This window comes from Eschrichtius robustus, chromosome 20 (genome assembly GCF_028021215.1).
Source record: "Eschrichtius robustus isolate mEscRob2 chromosome 20, mEscRob2.pri, whole genome shotgun sequence".
Taxonomy (NCBI): Eukaryota; Metazoa; Chordata; class Mammalia; order Artiodactyla; family Eschrichtiidae; genus Eschrichtius; species Eschrichtius robustus.
In genome coordinates, this window is record NC_090843.1 from 55,657,994 (window position 1) to 55,678,875 (window position 20,882).

A 20,882-nucleotide genomic window follows, 5' to 3' on the forward strand; every position below is an offset into this window, starting at 1 on the left:
CTCTGATCTCATTCCTGAATTCACTAACTCATTCACTGATTTGTTCAAATATTTACTGAACATCTACTAAGTACTGGGCCTGTGCTAGGCACTGAGGATAAAAGATGACGAGAGACACAGCCCCTGACTTTTTATGGAGTTTACAATCTAGCTCTTTTTTATTCTGACTCAAATGACACCATATACCTTGTAAATTAGTTATTTTTACATCTTATCTTTTCCTGGATCGAAGAGTTGAGGCCTTACTTATCTTTGCAAAGTAACCTGCAGAAATCTTTGCCACAGTGACAGTTCCATAGTTTATTAATATAATATCATAATGTATTATGATATTATATTATTAATAACTATTATATCTATCAAAGTTACAAATGCATATGCTAGTTGACATGGCAATTCAATTGCACATCTAGGGATGTATCCTACACATGCGTCTGCGCCTGTGCAAAATGTGTAAAATATGTAAAAATTTATTCATTGCAACATTACTTTTCATAGAAAAAAATTGTTTTAATAACCTAAATCTCCATTGAGACTGATGAAATAAATTCTGAAAGAGTCATAGAGTGGGATACTTTGCAGCTGTAAAATATACAATTAAGAATATTTAGGGAATTCCCTGGTGGTCCAGTGGTTAGGACTCGATGTTTTCACTTCGGTGGCCCGGGTTCAATCCCTGGTTGGGGAACTAAGATCCTGCAAGCTGCACATGGTGCAGCCAAAAAAAAGAAAAAAGAATATTTGTATATATCTTTTTATGGAATAACCACCAAGCTAAAAAAAGCTAAGAGGGACTTCCCTGGTGGCACAGTGGCTGAGAATCCACCTGCCAATGCAGGGGACATGGGTTCAAGCCCTGGTCCGGGAAGATCCCACATGCCGAGGAGCAGCTACACCCGTGCGCCACAACTACTGAGCCCACAACTACTAGAGCCTGTGCTCCGCGACAAGAGAAGCCACTGCAGTGAGAAGCCTGTGCACCGCAACGAAGAGTAGCCCCTGCTCGCCACAACTAGAGAAAGCCCGCTCGCCACAACTAGAGAAAGCCCGCGCGCAGTAACAAAGACCCAACGCAGCCAAAAATAAATAAATAAAATAAATAAAATTCTATTTTTAAAAAAGCTATGAAAAAAAAGTAAGGTTTACAACAGTGTATTCTGCCATTGTTATGACAGAAAAAGATAAAATGTAATTGTTTTTGTACACATAGAGTTTCTCTAGAAAGATACATAAGAAACTGGCGGCCTCTGGGAAGGAATCTACGTGGCTGGGGGTTTGGAGGGGAAAGGAGATTTCACTGAGTACTTTTCAACCATTTGAAACGTGTACCACTTGAGAGATATAGTATCTCTTTAAAAAAAAAATACAACTTGAAAAATGCAACAGTTCTTTATAATAATAAATTACTTAAGTAAATGCATGACACAAATAGCACAGCCAAGAGAAGAGCAGGTGTGGAAGAAGTGGGGGCAGCATTAAATTGTCATCTTGAAACCGAAAGAATTCTGGAGGAAGCTCATGGAAGCAGCATGGTGTAGCGGAAAACACAGGTAGCCACGAGCCTGAAGACTGGCTTCCAGCCTGGCTCCTACCTACCACTTACCAGTGTCAGTGTTCTTATCCACATTAATAATACCTGTCCTGGAAAACCGTATGGAGGTTTCTCAAAAATTAGAACTACCATGAGATCCAGCAATCCCATTCCTGGGCATATATCTGAAAAAAACAACAACACTAATTCAAAAAGATACATGCACCCCAATGTCCATAGCAGCATTATTTACGATACGTCAAGATATGGAAGCCACCTAAGTGTCCATCAACAGATGAATGGATAAAGGAGATGCGGTACATATATACAATGCCGTACTACTCAGTCATAAAAAAGAATGAAATTTTGCCGTTTGCAGCAACGTGGATGGATGTGGAGGGCATTATGCTTAGCGAAATAAGTCAGACAGAGAAAGACAAATACTGTATGATATCACTTATATGTGGAATCTAAAAAATACAACCAACTAGTGAATATAACAAAACAGCAGCAGACTCACAGATGTAGAGAAGAAACTAGTGATTACCAGTGGGGAGAGGGAAGGGGGGAGGGGAAATATAGGGGTGGAGGACTGGGAGGTACAAACTACTAAGTATAAAATAAGCTACAAGGATATATTGAACAACACGGGGAATATAGCCAATATTTTACAACAACTGTAAATGGAGTATAACGTTTAAAAAATGTTAAAAAATGAATCACTATATTGTAATATATAATATTGTATAGCAACTATATTTCAATTAAAAAAATACCTGTTTTGTTTGGCTTACGACAGTCATAGCAGAGTATCTTATGTATGTAAAAATGCTACCAAAACATCAGCTATTATTAACTTCTTGTTTAACTTTCCTACAGTGCTACCATGACCCTTGAACTGACCCATGACCCTAGCTGGAGGACTAGGACTAAATCTTACTCTGTCCAGAGTGCCTAGCCTCACTGCACATATAGTGTGTGCCCAATAAACGTATACCGAATGAATGTGCTCTAGCCAGTTGAGCTGTCCAGCCATTATGAGAGTGAGCGGCATTGACATAAGAATGCAGTTCTCGGGCTTCCCTGGTGGCGCAGCGGTTGAGAGTCTGCCTGTCGATGCAGGGGACACGGGTTCGAGCCCTGGTCTGGGAGGATCCCACATGCCGCGGAGCAACTAAGCCCGTGAGCCACAGCTACTGAGCCTGCGCGTCTGGAGCCTGTGCTCCGCAACGGGAGAGGCCGCGACAGTGAGAGGCCCGCGCACAGCGATGAAGAGTGGCCCCCGCTCGCCGCAACTAGAGAAAGCCCTCGCACAGAAACGAAGACCCAACGCAGCCAAAAATAAATAAATAAATAAATAAATAAATAAATAAATAAATAAATATATTAAAGAATGCAGTTCTCTTAAGTGGAAGGGAGATGTCTGAGAACACCCTGTTGCCTAAATTAATATCAGGAAACAAGCTACTCAGTAAAAGAAATCAATGTGCTAGCTCCGATTTACGTTACCCAATCACTGCTTGCTTACTTCTCGTTAAGTACCATTTTATTCTATATAGGAAAAGCTATGGAAAACAGATTCTCTTTTTATGCTTGCTTTTGTTCTCCTACCAAGAGTCAATTTAATTATAAAGATTTGAAAAAGATTATTATACATTTATGGATCCCAATAATCAAAAAGCTAAAATACTTCAAGACCTTAGAAAGCATACAATTTGAGTGTAATTTAAAGAAATTGCCCCTCATGATTAACTATTTGGGGCTTGTGAAAATCAGCCAAGGGTGCTATTGCATTGTTCTTTGTCCCATACTCCTCTTATTTTGATGTACGTTTCAGATAGCTTAGATACATCTTAAGAGTTCTATTCCTTCAAACTTTTAAAGTATTCAGTGTATACGGTACTAGAGTTTCTACTCACCTTGATTCCATTTTGCATGAAAGAACTTTGGGTAGCAATTTTGGTAGTTTTTAAGCCTATAGGTTTACTTTTGAATTTCTGAGTTATCCTTTAAGAGAATCTGATTCTTGGAATTGCAAGGAACTTGAACGATTATCTGGTCCAATCTGATGCTGAAATATCCTCTATAGCAGATATAGAGGATGCCAAATCGTTGTCCAGTGCTTGAACTCTCCCAGTGATGGGGAACTCATCACCTTTCAAGGCAGTCCTTCTTTGGATGCAGCTGTTCAATTTTCCCAACACCATTTATTGAAGAGACTGCTCTTTCCCCATTGTATATTCTTGGCTCCTTTGTCATATGTGTGAGTTTACTTCTTGACTCTCTTCTTTCCACTGATCTATGTCTCTGTTTTTATGCCAATACCACATACTGTTTAATTACTATAGCTTTGTAATATAGTTTGAAATCAGGGAATGTGATATCTCCAGCTTTATTCTTCTTTCTCAAGATTGCTTTAGCTATTTGGGAGCTTTTATGGTTCCATAAAAGTTTTTGGATTGTTTGTTGTATTTCTGTGAAAAAATGCCTTTGCAATTTTGATAGGGATTGCACTGAATCTGTACATTGCTTTGGGTAGCACGGACATTTTAACAATATTAATTCTTCCAACCCATGGGCATGGAATATCTTTTCATTTATTTGTGTCTTCTTCAATTTCTTTCATTAATGTCTTGTAGTTTTCAATATACACATCTTTCACCTCCTTGGTTAAATTTATTTCTAGGTATTTTATTCTTTTTGATGCAGTTGTAAATGGGACTATTTTCTTAATTTCTCTTTCTGATAGTTCATTATTAGTGTATAATAATATAAGGAACACAACAGGTTTTTGTGTATTGATTTTGTATACTACAACTTAATAATGTTCTGTAATGACTATTTCTTTTTTCAGTTTTAATACCTTTTATCGAAGTATAGTTGATTTATAGTGTGTTAATTTCTGCTGTACAGCAAAGTGACTCAGTTATACATATATATACATTCTTTTCTAATATTCTTTTCCATTATGGTTTGTCATAGGATATTGAATATAGTTCTCTGTGCTATACAGTAGGACCGTGTTGTTCATTCTATATATAAAAGCTTCCATCTGCTAACTCCAAACTCCCCCACCATCCCTCCCTCAAACCCTTCCTCCTTGGCAACCACCAGTCTGTTCTCTATGTATAATGACTATTTCCTAATGTTCTATTTAAAAGTACAGTTCAGGACTTGAAACATGTGTTTATTGTTTATAAATACCTATCTACTAGCATTTATGTGGGCCAAGCAAAATTTGATTGAGTCAAACCCTGGAAAATGTAATTATACTTATTCTTTTACTATATTGTCATGGCTTTGTGCTCCTGATAATTTTAATGGTATCTGCTATTGAATCTTGGCAGACACCATTGAGTATTTCTCAGAATGTGGGCAACTCTCCAATAATCTGCATCAGAACCCCCCAGGAATGCTTGTTAAAGTATGGATTCTCAGTCCCCAGCACAAACCTCCTGGATCAGAACTTAAGTTTAAGAAATGCTGCACCTTTGTGGGGCCTGCTGTGTCCTACCAGTGGTCTTCCCTTGGGTTTCACTTTTCCACAGGAAACAGAACATAAACCTCAAATTGTCTTTGTACTTGGACCAGCTCCCTTTGTTGATCTGATACAAGAATAGCTTTTTGTGCTGCAACAGTGAGCTTGTTGAATAGACCCCTTGTATTTTAGGGAAGGAAATTTAGTGCTTCATTGCTCACCATGCCTACTGGCCCTGGTAACTCTAAGGATAAACTAGCTTGGGTTTCACCCTGGAGGATTAACATTTCATAGAGCACACAAAGCCCCATGAAAGTCAAGATGAGGCAGAGCAAAGTGTGCACTGGCTTCTTTGTGTGGTTGGTTTCTTGTCTTGAGCCATTTGTCAGGCACAGCAGCTGAAGGTGCTGAATCGGATGAGGTTGTCAATTCAAGAGTCAAACCAGCTGCCAGATGCTCCCTGGAGGCTCCCTGGAGGGTGCAGCAAAGGCTGCTAACCCACCTCCTGCCCTTTTCACAATTATCTCCGCACCTGGGATTGTAGGAAAGAAAAAAATGTTTCCTCTACTCTCTTATATTCAGTATCTGGGTACGTGCAAATTAAACTGACAAAGTTTAGCAGAAGAAAAGGCATACGATTTTTATTGATGTTAATATTTTTGTGTGCACAGGAGCTTCACAATAAAAGAAGTGAGAACTCAAAGAAGCAGCTAGACTTGAGGCTTATATACCATTTTAGCAAAGGGCAATAAATTGCGAAGAAGTGACTAGACAAAAGTAAGGAAATTTGGGCTTCTAAGGGTGATAAATTCTGGGAAAGTGACTAGGGAACATATGGGGAAACTAACGGAAAATAAGGGTTATTTAAGTAAGGTCTGTTTATGCAGGTTCATCTCAGTGTGACCCCAGTCTCTGGTGATAAGAGTTAGTTTCTTCTTCCTGGTACAGAGGGACACCTTCCTCCAAGGAAAATTTATGCCCTACTTTTAGGCAGATAAAGGGATGGCAGAGAACTTTTCCTGCACCTGTTGTTTCTCAGTTACCTTCAGCTCCGAATAATCCTTATGCCAATGTGGCATATTTTTGGGTGGCATATTCTGATCCCCTTCAGGATCATCAGCACATCCAGCTGGGGAGAAGTCGGACAGAAACTGGCACAAAAGGATGATTTCAGGCAGTTTCTTTGAGTTCTAACTGCATCCCCTGTGCAGAACAATTGGCCTGGGCCCTGTGAGGCCTGCTGTCCCTGCTCCACCAGAATTGCTGTGGACTAATTTGAGAGCAGCCCTCTGAACCCAGAGGAACCATAAGAGTGAGATTGATGTGCCCACCAGGCAGAACAGCTCTGCAGGAAGGTAGATTCTTAGATGGAGAAAACCAAGCCTCATAGTTCAAAGGACTGAAAATTAAATCATAAGTAATTTTTTTTAAGTTTTTAAAAATATGTGGATAAGCCATATCTTCAAATGAGCCTAATACTATTAATAATAAATAATAAATGGGATATACACTACTGTATATAAAATAGATAAACAACAGGACCTACTGTATAGCACAGGGAACTATATTCAATATCTTGTAATAACCTATAGTGGAAAAAATCTGAAAAAGAATACATATATATATATATATATATATATATATATATATATATATATATATATATATATATATATATATATATATATAACTGAATCACTTTGCTGTGCACCTGAAACACTGTAAATCAACTATATTTCACCAAAAAAAAAAAAAAAAAAAGAAGAAAAAGAAATCTTTGCAACCTAAGACAAGGAAGTCATTACGGTCCACTAGAGGGCAGTGTGGCAACAATCTAGAAACTAGTTTATAAAATAGGCTCGTGAGAACAGAGGGAGCTTGTTATTCGTTTATAAATTTATGATGAGAACTGCTTTGAGCAGAAACAAAAATCAAATACCACTTTCAGCACAGGGGGTTTGTCTAGATGACACGAAACCTACTCAAGTAGTTTTTTTTTTTTTTAAGTCAGAATGACATTAAAAAAAATGCAAGTTGACTGACTTGAGCAAAATGGAATTGCTTTCATTAGTTGCTATGTTGTTCTGTTGCTATGTGGTTTAGTAGAAGCTATAAACATAATCAAGGAGATCACATTTCCTCTGCCTCAGCCATTTGAAAAGCTTCAAACCCCTAAGAGTCCTCATCTCCAGTTGTGCTCGAAGCAACAAAGTTTGCCCGAGGGTTTAAATTGGGCATGATAATAAGAGTGATATCTAGCTTTTTTTGAACGCTGAGTTCAGGCTGGGAGATTCGCATGGATTATCTCTTTAATCCCCACAGCAGTGCTATGAGTTAGGTCCTATTATTACCATCTCCACTGGAGCGATGAGGAGACTAAGCCCATGGAAGATTGAGTGCTTGCCCATGGGACGCTGCTAATCAGTGGCAGAGCTGGGCTTCAAACTTAGGCAGGTCGAATCTAGATGCCTTGTTTGAGCTACTTCTAGGCCATTAATGGCAAAGACAGAACTAGAACCCAGGTCTCTTTGTTACAAATTAAAGGCTGACTTTCATGTTGAAAAAGATGTATATGAGCAGGAATAGGAAGAAGAAAACATTAAAAGGGGACTGAGGAGGAACACAAAGTGTCTGTGTTTGCAAAGAGATGGGTTCATGCCAAAAAACAGGAACATTTTGGGCTGAGCTGGGATGCCTCATATATGCCGATTACGCACAGCCAGAGTGGCCAAGACCAGAGGGATTTCCCCACTGCCTCCTCAAAACCCAGAGCCCCGAGACCCGTGGGCTGGTGGATCTCCCAGGAGAAGCTCACAGAAGACCACTCTTGCTTCAGGGCACAGAAGAGGAGAGTTGGAAGTTCACCTAAATCCTCAGAGCCCTTAGTCAAGTACATTCCAAATTATAAGAATAATTATACTTTAGTACTCAAATGCCAGGCACTGGACATTTTCCTTGTCTTAGTTCACTGAATCTTCATAACAGCTCTAGGAGGTGAGTCCACCACCTGGGAATTTGATGGGTTGGCCCCTCATGGAAGGCACGTGTGGATTATGAGCGAGAATGCACATCCTGCACACAAATCGAGTATTTTAACCGCCCTCTCTTATCTTTGAGCAATACAGCCAATTCTGTTATTAGAATGCAACCCGCTTCTCAGGAAGCATGGCAGATGGCTTACTTCCCACTTCCCAAACCTCCCTAAAATGGCAGCAAAGGAATAAAAATATATACACATAAGCCTGCAAGGGAGAAAATGGGAGAAGAGACAACATGGATAAGAGAGTTCCACAAACAGTTGGAAAGATGGGGAGGATGGTAGCTGATTCGGTGGAACTGGGGGTCACTACCTGGGCCTCTGAAGACAAGTAGACCAACAAGCAGAAGGGGTTGGCCTTGTGGAACTCTACGTTCTGGGGACTTGGAGGCACAGGATCTACGGAAGGTGGGAACGAGGCATGGCACTAAAATCAGGGGGGCTGAAGGGCCTGTATAGGGGGTGGTTAGACCTCCTTCCCCCTTCTGCTTTTGAAAATAAGCAGGCATCACAGGCAGGCTTACCCCAGCCCTCTCCACACCCCCATCGTGCCCTTCTCACCCTCACTGCTAGAAGATTTGATAAAAGTTCTCTCTGGATAACTCAATGGCTCCAGAGAAAAGAACTCTCTTGTCTGACATTTTAGAGTCCCGCCCCCATTAAAAAGCCAGTTTGCTGCCCAATCACCTTGTAGTAAGTCCTTCCCATTGACAAGTCCACCCACTCCCTCACAGCCTCTGTTCATCGTTTTAGCGAATCAGGCTTAGACAGAATGAGCAGTCCAGGACCACCCAATATTTAAGGAAAGCTTCCAACTTGAAAGATAGAGACCCAAACAAACAGGAAGAAGGAATCTGGAGGAAAGAAAGCTGATGGGAGCAGGAAAAAAATGCGAAAATAAAAGTCCTTTCAATAATTCTTTCAGAGAAGTAAAATAAGATGTTATAGACATTAAATGAATTGGATGTTATTTTTAAAAGGATTAATGAGAAAACAAGAATGAGATTTTGGGGAATTCCCTGGCAGTCCAGTGGCTAGGACTCCGTGCTCTCACTGCTGAGGGCCCAGGTTCAATCCCTGGTCACGGAACTAAGATACCATAAGCTGTGCAACAAGGCCAAAAAAAAAAAAAAGAGATTTTGGAAGTATTTTAAAAGGAGAGTAAGAATAAAATACTTAAAAGAGGGACTTCCCTGGTGGCGCAGTGGTTAAGAATCCGCCTGCCAATGCAGAGGACACAGGTTCGAGCCCCCCCCCCCCCCCGGGGAAGATCCCACATGCCCCGGGGCAACTAAGCCCATGCGCCACAACTACTGAGCCTGTGTGCCACAACTGCTGAAGCCCACGTGCCTAGAGCCCATGCTCCGCACCAAGAGAAGCCACTGCAATGAGAAACCCATGCACCACAACGAAGAGTAGACCCTGCTTGCCACAACTAGAGAAAGCCCGCGCACAGCAACGAAGACCCAATGCAGCCAAAAATAAATAATAAATAAATAAATAAATATATTTAAAAAATACTTAAAAGAAAGTTCAGGAGATAAAGTAGAACAAAAAGACAAAGAGATTTAAAAATAATAATAATAATTGAGGAAAGATAAGAATGAGGACCATTCCAGGAAGTCCAGTTTCCAACTAATAGGAAGGAATTGAAGAGAGAACAGGGGAAAAGAGAAATGGAAGGAAGGAAGTTCTAGCAAAAGCAATACAATTTCCCAGAACTGAAGGACATGAGTCTCCAGATTGAAAGGCCCCACTAAGTGTCTGACACAATGAATACAGACACATCAAGATTCATCAGCACAAATTTCAGAAGACCCTGAATAGAGAAAAGATTTTCAAAGCTTCCAGAAAGGAAAAAGAAAAACATACAGAAGATCCAGAAGGGCATCAGACTTCTAAATGGCCACAGAGAAGTTAGAAAATAATGGAGCAAAGCCTTCAAACTTCTGCGTGAGAATGATTTTCAGCCTCAAATACTTGTAACCAGATGATCAGTGAAATATGAAAGTGGAATAAAACATTTCAAACATGAAAGGACTTAAATTTTACCTCACACGTATATCTTCTCTGAAACAGCTACTGCAGGATATACACCAACCAAATGAGAAAGGAAACTAAGAAAGAAGATGTGGAACTAGGATTCTTGGGATTCAATTCAGGAAGACAGTGAAAGGAGATGCCAGGATGACAGTGGCTAGAGAGCAACCAGTCCAGAGGGGACCAGGAGGGAGGCACTCAAGGAATAAAAGAAAATGACATGTTTGAGGACATAGGAAATAATATCCAGAAATACTGAAGCACTTTTGGGGGAAAAATAAGCCATTGGTATATAGAATGCTAAGCAAATAGAAAACACAAAGTAATTACTAGTTCCAGGAAATAAATGAAAAGAATGACTTGTGTAAAGGGCCTAAGGTAGAAGTGAGCATTCGAAGACTAGCAAAAAGAATGGGGCTGGAGCAGAATTAGGGAGGGGAGAAGACTAGGGGATGATGTCAGAGAGATAATAAGGACCAGGATGTGAAAGGTCTATAGACCATCTTGGGGACTCTGGCTTTTACTCTGAGTGAGATGGGAGGGATTTGTGCTGAGGAATAATATGATCTGACTCACATGTTAGCAGATAATTCTGCCTGATGTGTTAAGAATAAACTGTAGCAGGCAGAAAGGTAGAAGCAAGATGCTACTGCAGTCAGAAGGCTATTGCCATGATCCAGGTAAAAGACAACCACGATGACCCAAGAGGATGATGGTGGCTTGGACCAGGGTGTCAGCATTGGAGGTGGTAAGAAGTGAGGGGACTCTGGGTTGACTTCGAAGGCAGAGCCAGAATATTTCTTGACATAATAGATGTGAGGTGTGAAAGAAAAGAGAGAAGTCAAAAGTGGCTCCAAGATTTTTGGTCTGAGCAACTGGAAAGATGAAGTTACAGTCAAATGAGATGGGGAGACTGAAGTTGGAGCAATGATCCTGTTATCCATTGCTGAACCAACCCAGACTTAGTGGCATAAAACAACAACCATCACTTGCTATCATTAGCTGGGCTCAGCTGGGCATGTCTCACTTGCTGGTCGGGGCTAGCGTTACTAGAAGATCAGAGTAGCTGGAGGATGGACCAATTGGGGCTCCTCAGACATCCATGTCTCTCTGTCTCTCTATCTCTCTCTCCATGGTCTCTCCACATAATCTCTCCAGCATGGTGGCTTCAGAAGAGCCAGACTTCTTACACGGTCGCCCAGAGCTCCACAGGGTATGTCCCAAGACAGAGAGGGAAGCCACATCACCTTTAATGACCCAGCGTCAGAGGCAACACAGCATCCCTTCAGCCACCTGCTATTCCTTAGAATCAAGTCACATATCAAGTAGGCAGGGGATCCGTCTCCCCTCTTGGTAGAAGGAAAGTCAAAGGGTTTGTGAACATGTTTTAAAACCACCACAGCAGGTTTGGGGAAGAAGATAATTCAGTTAGGGAACATTCTGAGTTGAACACTATTTGCATAGTCGTGACAAAATAAACACCGACCATTGCTTTAGCCAAAAATTATGATGTGACCACATTGGGGGGGATTGATGGGGAGAAAGTGATGGGGTCACAGTGTGGGAGGGGCACCTTATCATCCCCCGCTGTGGGAAGTCAATGGATGTATACAAAGGGAAAATCGAGAGAGAGGAGTGAAACAATGTCCATTAGAAATACAGGGATAGGGGAGTTCCCTGGTGGCCTTGTGGTTAGGATTCTGGACTTTCACTGCTATGGCCTGGATTTGATCCCTGGTCAGGAAACTTAGATCCTGCAAGCTGCGTGGCATGGCAAAAAAAAAAAAAAAAAAAAAAAATACAGTGATAAATACAAAGGGAAATATATAGAAGAAGGAACCCCAAGATGGGGTGAGGCTGTGGGAATGGAAGGGGGCTAGTGTTTTTCAGTATGTCTTTTAGTACCATTTGACTTTTTAACCTTTGAACATGTACTACTTTGATAAAACAGTTTTTTAAAGGATGTAAATTTTGTCTCACTAAAATTGATTTTTTTTTTTTGGCCGCTCTGCAAGGCATGCAGAACTCCCCCAACCAGGGATCGAACCCATGCCCCCTTCAGTGGGAGCATAGAGTCTTAACCACTGGACCACCAGGGAAGGCCTAAAATTGAGTTTTTATTTTATTTTATTTTATTTTTTTGATTTTTTTAAATGTATAGGAAAAATACCCAATCCATAATGCAAGGGCAGTTTTAGAAAAGATCCCAACCCAGCCACCTTTCCACTCTGCCTTCTCCTTCATGTCTCTGGCCTGAAAGAGCGCTGAGACCAACCCGGGGCTCCATTCCTGTCCTCACTGTCCCAACAAGGACCACCGCAGCTTCCCAGGTCCTGGATCATCTCACTAATCCCCCTCTCCCCACCCCTTCCACGCCAGTAGGGCAGGGCTGATGCCCATTTGAAAGAAGAGAAAAGTATGGCTTGGTGAGTTCACCTAGTCATGAAAAGACAGAGTAGAGACTTGAAGCCAGGTCTTCTGGTGTTATGGTCCTTCAGGCGTTATGGTCTCTCCACGGTCTCTAAACCGTGGTGGTTGCCATCACCGAGGGTTCTCCTGGCAGCGTGAGATGGGGGTTAGGGAGAGAGGGAGGGAACGTTCTTGGAAGGAAAGTGCATTATTTTTCCTGAATAAAAACACACCTGTCATGAAATCCACCTCCCCAAAAGATATTTGATACAGTGACTGTGATGGCCCCTGGCTGAAAATACTCCATTTCCCCTTAGTCACCTTCCTTGGGTCAGCGTAAGCCTGCTGGATAAAGTAACAGAAAGAAACAAACAGATCTCCTTTGGGATGAAATTCCTATGCCCTATTCCTATGTGGCGAGGGTGCAGGGGACCCAGTTCAGGGCAGAACCTTGGGTTTTCCTCTGTGGAATTGGTTCCTCTGTTGTGGGGGGTGGGGGGGGGGCGGGCCTGGTGTGCTGGAGCCCAGCCCTGCCCTGGGGAGCAGAGGGAAAGTCACCAGTGGGACGCAAGACCGTTGTAAATCAGTTACTCCTTCAAAGACTGAGGACTGCCAGCAGGGCTGACTAACTAACCCCTGATCTGTGTTTAGTTATGCACAGAACCTGCTCTAGTTACACCAAAACCTTTATTAGCAGGATAAAGTGGCCTGGCGTCCCCAAAACTTGCCAATGTGCAATGCGATGGTAACCATGACAGTGGAGTGGTGTCAATAGCTGGGCAGGTGACCCGTCCCAGTCAGGTCAACAGAGACCGCTGAGCACCTACTATGTGCAAACTCTGTCCGAGGCCAGGATGGCAGTGGGAACGGATGGGCACACAGCTCTGCCTCTGTCCCCGGGGGCTCAGGGGACCAACTGAGTGGCTCAGGATACTTCAGTGTCATCGGTAGGAGTTTGCTCTGTGATTCTGCCATGTGTCATGTGGTTAATGCCATTTGCTTAACTACGCTAGGACTGATCTGATTCTGTACTTTGTTGCGGGCAGCGTTTTAGTCATTGGAAGGTGCCACCCTGTGGGTCCTTCTGGGAGTCCCAGAGCCAGGGGAGGGGCTGTGGTCTGCTTTCCCCTCCCCGGCTTTGCTTTCTAACCGAGCACAGCAGATGACCCGAAGTGTTCTCAACCCTTCTCTGTTCTAACCAAACTGGATTTCCTTTCTTTCCAGTCTTGTGATAATGACTGAAGGGAAGGTGGCCTTCGTGGTGGAAAACCCGGGACACTAATCACCATCCCTCATCCAAGGCAGTGACGCTGAACTCTGGGGGCCGAAATCTGAACCTCTGAACCGATGGTGGTTCCAGTCAAGCCTGGAGAAGATCAGTTACAGCTTGTTACCTTCGGCTTCATGTATCAGTATCAGCTCAACAAACAAATGCCTAACTCTGCTCCTCCCACGGGCGCTTGAGAGTCTCTGGCGATTGGAACTGAAGCAACACTGGATTAGAATGTCCCACTGGAAGGAGAGGCAGCGGCACCTGATTAATTCTGAAAGGAGGCACTTAACCTTCAGAAACTTGGGCGGGGTCCCTGGGGCCCAGAACAACTGATTCATTTGGCCTGTTCCTCCTGTGCTCGCCCAGCTCAGAGTAACCCGCCCACCTGGCAGCACTGCCCATCTGTTCAGAAAGTACTCGTGGAGCACCTACTGTGTGTCAGGCTCTCGTTAGACCATGGGCACCCAGTAGGGAGCCGGGCCCACTCTCGGCCCTCCTGGCACTTACGGTCTAGTGATAAAACAAGAGTGGTGGGTGACAGGACAAAGTGAGTTTATGGTGCTCTGGGGACAGAGGTGGTGGAGGGCTGTCAATGAAGGCCTCCCAGAGGAAGTGATATTTAGACCGAGCTCTGAGCATGAAGTAGGAGAGATTCAGGTGAACAGGGCAGAGGGAACAGTGAGGGACAAAGATAAAGGTGAGAGTTGGAGCCAGGTTGGTGGTCTTCAATGCCTTGTTAAGGAATTGCTTATCCTAGGGTTGACGGGAATCCATCCAACGGAGGTGGTGATGCAATCAGATTTGCATTGGAAGATCACTCTGGTGGCTGAGGGTAGAGAATGGGTTAGAGAAGGCCAAGAATGGAGGCCTGGAAGCCAGTTCTAGGAGGTAATTGTTCTAATCCAAGTGAGAAGTGGTATGCGTTACATAAGGTTACCAGGCAGAGTGGATGGAGGAAACTGGGATCAAGAGATAAGAACCCCAACGTTCACAGCAGCACTATTTACAATAGCCAAGATATGGAAGCAACCTAAAGGTCCATCGACAGATGAATGGATCAAGCAGATGTGGTATCAGGTTTCCCTGGTGGCGCAGTGGTTAAGAATCTGCCTGCCAACGCAGGGGACACAGGTTCGAGCCCTGGTCCGGGAAGATCCCGCACGCCCTGGAGCAACTAAGCCCATGTGCCACAGCTACTGAGCCTGCGCTCTAAAGCCCACGAGCCACAACTACTGAAGCCTGTGCGCCTAGAGCCCGTGCTCCGCAACAAGAGAAGCCACCGCAACCAAGAGTAGCCGCCACTCGGCGCAACTAGAGAAAGCCTGCACGCAGCAACGAAGACCCGACGCAGCCATAAATAAATAAATAAATAAATAAATTTTAAAAAATGAAAAGAAGATGTGGTATCTACATACAAGGGAATACTGCTCAGCTGTAAAAAGAACGAAATTTTGCCATCTGCTGTAACAGGGATGGACTTGGAGGGTGTTATGTTAAGTGAAATAAGTCAGAGAAAGACAAATACTGTTCAATATCACTTATATGTGGAATCTAAAAAATACAACAAACTAGTGAATATAACAAAAAAGAAGCAGACTCACAGACGTAGAGAACAAACTAGTGGTTACCAGTGGGGAGAGGGAAGGGGGAGGGGCAATTTAGGGGTAGGGGATTAAGAGGTACAAACTATTAGATGTAAAATAAGCTGCAAGGGCATATTACATAATACGGGGAATATAGCCAATATTTTGTAATAACTGTAAATGGAAAGTAACCTTTCAAAATTGTATTAAAAATATAACATTTTGAAACATTTTTTAAAAAACATTTTCAATAAAATAAAAATTTAAAGAAAGAGATACAGAAATCTTCCTCATATAAAGAGTTCTTAAAAAATCAAGGGGGGGAAAAGAAAAGGGACAAAAGACACAAACAGAGAGTTCATAGAAAAAGATATACAAATAGCCCATAAGTATAAAAATATTCTCATCTTCACTCTTAAGTGAAATACAAATTGAAATTATACTGATACCATCCGTCACCCGTGAGACTGACAAAAGTTCCAAAGTCTGACAGCACTCACTTGGGGAAAAAGTGAGCTGGGGAAGAAACAGGTACTCATGGTGGGAGTGTAAAATCCACCCGTAGGGAGGGGAATTTGATAATATCTAACAAAGTAGGTATTTACCTGTTAACCCAGCAACCTCACTTCTGGGATGTAACCCTGAAGACACACCGCCACAAATATAGAGCAGCACATACACAAGGCTGCTCACTGCTTGTAACAGCAAAACATCAGAAGGACCTAGATGCCCTTACACAGGAGACTGGCTGAAGAAACTGCCAACTACCCACACAGTGGAGGACCATGCAGCCATCTTTTAAAGATGAGGACGATCTCTATGAAACGATTTCACTTGCTAATGAAAATAAAAAAGCAAGGTACCTAGCAAGTATTGGCTACGCTATCTTTTATTTAAGAAAGAAAGGAAAATAAAAACATAGCTATGTATTTGCTTATCATTGTGGATGGAAGGGAGGGAGGGAAGGGGAAAAAAAAGAAGGAAAGAAAGACACAAAGGGAGGATGAACCAGAGAGTAAAGGAGTGAGTAGGAATGGATGGGGGAACGTGAATGGGAGGATAGCTTTTTATACAGTTTTGATTTTTAAACTAGGGAAAGAATTTGCACATTCAAAAAACAAACTCATGGAAACAAACCCTCGATCGAATGCAAACAGAAACAGATGAACCTAACTATATATCAAATTCATAACATGACTTCAAAGAGAAAACAAATATTGCAAGCAGCTTTTGAGGGCAGTATCTGTGCACCCTAAGAGGATTTATTCGGGGGGTGAGGGGGGGATGGCTGCCAAGAAATCCTGAACTTTACTTAGTGGATTCGTTATTGGCCTTGGCATCAGTTTTTAAATTATGGAATTCTTGTCTGTGTATTACAGTACAGAAGACAGTTGTAATACATCGAAATTGTCTGGAATCAGGATTGTTGGAGAAAAAGAAATATAAGTATGGAAGAGAGGAGGGTACAGATGAATCCTGTGGTCTCAGATTTGCTGGTATGCTTGGAGGCATTTATACACAAAATTTCTTAGCTCTGTTCATTGAACGGGCCTAGAAGCAAGACACCCAGTAGCAATGAACATACCTAGTTCCCGGATCTTGACTGATAAATACGACTCCCCACTAAAAGAGACCAGGATGCCTTGCTGCTGATTCCAGGATTACGGTAAAGAAAATAAAAGGTCAGCTTGGAACACCTTGTGCCTCAAGGCAAGGAAGTGCTCAGAGGCTGATGGGGACACGTCAAAAGGACACAAGAGCTGTCTTCTCCCCCTGGACAAACTGGACAGTTTGAATATCAAAAATAATAATGGGGGGCTTCCCTGGTGGCGCCGTGGTTGAGAGTCTGCCTGCCAATGCAGGGGACACGGGTTCGAGCCCTGGTCTGGGAGGATCCCACATGCCGCGGAGCAACTGGGCCCGTGAGCCACAACTACTGAGCCTGAGCGTCTGGAGCCTCTGCTCCGCAACAAGGGAGGCCGCGATAGTGAGAGGCCCGCGCACCGCGATGAAGAGTGGCCCCCACTCGCCGCAACTGGAGAAAGCCCTCACACAGAAACGAAGACCCAACACAGCCAAAAATAAAAATAATAAATAAATAATAAATTAAAAAATTAAAAAAATAATAATAATGACAGGGATTTCAACACATTGCATTTTTTTAAAAAGAATCATAAGTCCATAGTAATACTCAAAAAAATGAGATATGAAGAGGGAATGGCCTTCTTTACAGAGGAGTGTCAGCTATTAAATATAGAAGAAATGATGGAACTTAAAAATCACCCCTTTTGGGCTTCCCTGGTGGCGTAGTGGTTGAGAATCTGCCTGCCAATGCAGGGGACACGGGTTCGAGCCCTGGTCTGGGAAAATCCCACCTGCCGCGGAGCGACTAGGCCCGTGAGCCACAGTTGCTGAGCCTGCACGTCTGGAGCCCGTGCTCCACAACAAGAGAGGCCGCGATAGTGAGAGGCCCGCGCACCGCAATGAAGAGTGGCCCCCACTTGCCGCAACTAGAGAAAGCCCTCGCACAGAAAAGAAGACCCAACACAGCCATAAATAAATAAATAAAATTTAAAAAAAAAGAAAAGAAAAGAAAAATGGGAGCAGCTTAACATGAAAGCCAGGAAAATAAACTTCTACACCTTTAAAAAAAAAAAAAAAAAAAAAAAATCACCCCTTTCAAGAAACTTATGGTTACCAAAGGGGAAAGCAGGGTGGCAGGGCTGGGCAGGATAAATTAGGAGTTTGTGATTAACAGAGACACACTACTATATATAAAATAGACAACCAACAAGGACCTACTGTACAGCATAGGGAACTATATTTAATATCTTATAATAACCTATAATGGAAAAGAATCTGAAAAAGAATATGTATGCATAACTGAATCACTTTGGTGCACACCTGAAACTAACACAGCATTGTAAATCAACTATACTTCAATTAAAAAAAAAATCACCCTTCTCAACTCCCAGTCTAATCACAGATTCAGGCAAAGATCATGCTGATAATTCTAAAGGTGTTGGGGAGAAGGATACTCACATGGTCTCAAGAGCGTCACCCACAGATTTCTAACTAGTTCCAGGGGGAGAGAGTGCAATGGAGAGGTCTGCTGGACACCCTTCCCCACACCATCAACCCTCCCATGGCCAACAGGGGGCTAACGCGCACCATGTGCTCCTGATGTGATGCTATGCAAACATCCATCACCTGGGCTGTATTCGTGCCAAACATGTTTCACGTGAATCTACTCAGGAGGAAGCAAACGACAGCAGAGTGGGGAACAGTCTACAAGGCAACCGGCCTGGGCTCTTCAAAAGAGTTAAGTGAAAAATAGGCAGTAAACAAAAAGTGGAGGGAGGGTTCTAGATTAAAAGCAATTAAAGAGACACAACCACCAAATGCAGTGTGTGAACTTTGATTGGATCCTGGATTGTCAACAATTTTTAACAGCCTAACAGGCATGTGGAAACAATTAGGGAAATTTGAATGTACACTGTATACAAGTGAATGTTCCATTTCTTAGGTGTGCTAGTATAGCGTGCTCATGTAGGAGAATGTTCTTATTCTCGGGAGACATCTGCTAAAAAAGTATTCAGGGCCGAGTGTCATGGTGTCAGCACCTTGCTTCCAAATGGCTCAGAAAAATGGAGACAGGACACAAACATGGCAGAATGTTACCAAGACAAAAGAATACACGATGTTCATTGAACTCTTCTTTCAATTTTTCTGTAAATTTGAGGATTCTCAGAATAAAACCTTGGGGAAAACTAGTAGCTCTGATGCTTCAGGACACTCAATAGAAATCATGAGGCTCTGCTAGCAAGAGTTTTGCAAATGCCTGGTGTACAACACACGAAAGGAAACAGGTGAGTTGCTTTGGCAGTCGGTCCGTGATGCCCAGGGACAAGGTGGCTTTCAGGTCCCTGGCACAGACAATGGGTAGTGATCGTGCTGCCGTTTGCTGACGCAGTAAACACCGGAGAAGGAGCCAGTTGTGGAGGGAAAAGGAAGGAAAAACATTCCATCTGGACATTCAGGCTCCCAAAACCCACGCCAGTCCTGGGTTATGAACCCCTGATGTAGAAGACAGGGCACAGAGCATAAGACACAGCACAGGGGAGTGATGGATGGAGGGAAAGGAGGCCATGGTGGAGACTGGGAAGAAACAGCCTGACAGGTGGGGGGAACCTGAGAGTGTGGGTGAGGTCACGGATGCCAGGAAGAGGGGTCTAATAACGCACATACCACCGAGATATCAAACACGCTAAGGATACTTGTAACTGTGAGTGATGAAAAATTTGGTTTGTAAAAAATATAGATTTTTGCCCCTTGCCTACGTGACAGCACTGGATCAACTCAAGGGACCAGGGTGGAGAGTCAAGATGCACCCAAACACTGGCATGTCTCGGGTGTCACCACCCATATCGTCTTGCCCTACTGATTCGGGGCCTCCATCGGCTCTTTATCACACCCAGTCGGACAGTCTCCCTCCTATAGAGGCTGCCTAGATACCCCAGAGAGCGCAGCATTCTTGCTCCATCCTTCCCAGGTGTTTTTCGGTTTGTTTGTTTGGTGCTTTCTAGGGAAGAGGCAGGCCTAGGCATTTTAAAGGTGCTCTTTCAAAGGCCGATGAGGGCTGTTTGATGTCAAATCAAGTCCAAGAACCAAGAGATAAGAGATCAAAGGCTTTAAAAGCAAGCCCAAACCAAATCTCAAAAGCGAGACAGATAGGACGGATAATAATTCTACCGAGAACATTCATCATTCAGCAGAAGGGGATGATGGGTGGATGTGAGAGCGTAGCTCAGAGAGGGGAACAAAGGGGAATCACGTTGGCCGTCTCAACAGGCATAATCGATTCATCAGAATGAGTTGGTCACCTGTCACTAAGTTCGAGAAACCCAATTCAGAGTCGCTGGGTTGCACAGATGTCCCACCTAAAACTGACCAACTTACTCAGCATTTTTAGTGTGCCATCCAATTGCCTGGAGTCACATAGACCTGGGACGGTAGAAAAGAAAATATCCTCTCATACACGTCTCCTTCAGTTACAGAGCACTGACCGCTGCAGCAGGGAAAGCTGAGAACTTTTCATCATTGAACACGTTTGCGAAATTCGTTGGCCTTCACAGACTGTTCCCCGAACACCTGGCCTGAACGTTCTCCTCTAACCAGCATGTACAAGATCATATTCAGAAAGTGCTTATGAGCTCTCGCTTGGCTAGAAAAATCTCCATCAGCTGTCAGAGAAGCTAAAACCCATCTTGGCTCTGGCGAAACATTCCCTTCAGGGAAATGCACAAGCCAATTTGGTCACTTAACAAGTTTTAACAAAATCCAGGTGAAGGGATCTATCTGGGAAAGCAGAAGAATCTTATTGAATACAAGCAGCTCTGAGAAATAATTCCTCTCGGGAGGTGTTGCGGGGATGGAGAATAAACATGTGAGACCATCTGTACCATGGTAGAAGGCGACTCGACGTCCAATTTCACAAATGGGAACTTTCCGTGCAACCCTGATCTAAAACG